Consider the following 2,500-nt stretch of genomic DNA (forward strand, 5'->3'; position numbering starts at 1 on the left):
GGAGACAGGGGTGAGGCTGTGCTGGTGGTATGAGAGAGAGAAAGAGAAGGAGGGAGAGAGAAGGAGGGAGGGAGGGAGGGAGAGAGAGAGGGAGAGAGAGAGAGAGAGGGAGAGAGAGAGAGAGAGAGGGAGGGAGGGAGGGAGGGAGGGAGGGAGGGAGGGAGAGAGAGAGGGAGAGAGGGAGGGAGGGAGGGAGTGTAGAGCGTTTAGGGTAGTTCAGGAGGGTCAGAGGAGCTTATCAGATACTCTTAATGACAGAGACCTCTCTCTCTCTCTCTCACACACACACACACACACACACACACACACACACACACACACACACACACACACACACACACACACACACACACACACACACACACACACACACACACACACACACACACACACAGGTGTTTATATGCTGGAGTGAAACTAGGCACCAGGTCATATTACAGGTTTTCTCAACACTAAAACCCTAAAACCCTAAAACCCATTGGCTGAACAATGTTCTCAGTTGCCTGGACTCATTTAGCTAATTATGCAGTCTGTTGTCAATACCTTAAACCATTTCACATGGTAAAACACAATTTGCAGATCTCACTTAGACTTTTCAGCAAAACTCTAAACACATTGTTTACTCTAATGCACATGTCATCCATACTGGTAAACACAAGTGGCAACAATCAAATACCAATTGACAACACATATCATTGATTGAACACAACCACTCAAAATGGATTTAACCTGTTTTCAAATGATGCGACACAACCAATATAAGCCAGTTCAGAGAGCAAACAGGTTGTTGAAGGTGGGAAGGAGAAAGTCTGAGAACGGATGGAAGAAACAGTGTGAGAGGACGAGGACGAGGACGAGGACGAGGACGAGGACGAGTGCGTATGCGAGGTGGGCGACGAGGAGGAAGAGGAGGAGGAGGACGAAGAGTGGAAATATCTGATGAAAATTCGAGCAACAGTTATAGACCATGTTCTTGTCCATGGACGGACAACGAGGGAAGCAGGACTTAGAGTGCAACCCAATTTGAGGTGATTTTCTGTCCACCATAGTAAGGACATTCAGAGAAGAGAACAGGTACAGTATACTACTGTATTTTTTGTAATTGCAAATTTACTGTACAACACTATACGCAGCTGTTTCAATAGACATTTGTAAAGTTAAATCAGTGTATGTATTGTACTGCATGAATATGTTTTGTAACTGCACAACTACTTTTTGTAGAATTGCGAGGCTGCCACATGCATGTGGAAGGACAGCTATATTCACTCAGGAGCAAGAGGCCGTTATAGTTGGCATGGTCCTTCAAGATAACATGCAGGTGGAAGGACAGCTATATTCACTCAGGAGCAAGAGGCCGTTATAGTTGGCATGGTCCTTCAAGATAACATGCAGGTGGAAGGACAGCTATATTCACTCAGGAGCAAGAGGCCGTTATAGTTGGCATGGTCCTTCAAGATAACATGCAGGTGGAAGGACAGCTATATTCACTCGGGAGCAAGAGGCCGTTATAGTTGGCATGGTCCTTCAAGATAACATGCAGGTGGAAGGACAGCTATATTCACTCGGGAGCAGAGGCCGTTATAGTTGGCATGGTCCTTCAAGATAACATGCAGGTGGAAGGACAGCTATATTCACTCGGGAGCAAGAGGCCGTTATAGTTGGCATGGTCCTTCAAGATAACATGCAGGTGGAAGGACAGCTATATTCACTCGGGAGCAAGAGGCCGTTATAGTTGGCATGGTCCTTCAAGATAACATGCAGGTGGAAGGACAGCTATATTCACTCGGGAGCAAGAGGCCGTTATAGTTGGCATGGTCCTTCAAGATAACATGCAGGTGGAAGGACAGCTATATTCACTCAGGAGCAAGAGGCCGTTATAGTTGGCATGGTCCTTCAAGATAACATGCAGGTGGAAGGACAGCTATATTCACTCAGGAGCAAGAGGCCGTTATAGTTGGCATGGTCCTTCAAGATAACATGCAGGTGGAAGGACAGCTATATTCACTCGGGAGCAAGAGGCCGTTATAGTTGGCATGGTCCTTCAAGATAACATGCAGGTGGAAGGACAGCTATATTCACTCGGGAGCAAGAGGCCGTTATAGTTGGCATGGTCCTTCAAGATAATACGACTCAGAGAAATCCAGGAACGACTGATACAAGACAACACACACTTCCAGGGAATCGACAGTGTCAGCATTTCCACAATTTACCGTGTCCTCCATCGTAACAGGATGCGAATGAAACAAGTATACAGAGCACCTTTGGAGCGCAACTCACCAAGGGTGAAAGAACTGCGAGCTCAGTAAGTGTACATTCAGAAACATTTACTGTAATCCAGATTGTCTACAGTACTAACACATACTATGTGAATGACATTACTCTTCAGTACATACAATGTATGTGAATCAGAAGTGCATACAGTAAGCCTAATTGTACTCTACAGTATAGCACTATCTCTGTACGACTTACAAAATCCTACATACAGTATATTGTATTTCTA

Source organism: Salmo trutta, unplaced genomic scaffold, assembly GCF_901001165.1.
Source record: "Salmo trutta unplaced genomic scaffold, fSalTru1.1, whole genome shotgun sequence".
NCBI lineage: Eukaryota > Metazoa > Chordata > Actinopteri > Salmoniformes > Salmonidae > Salmo > Salmo trutta.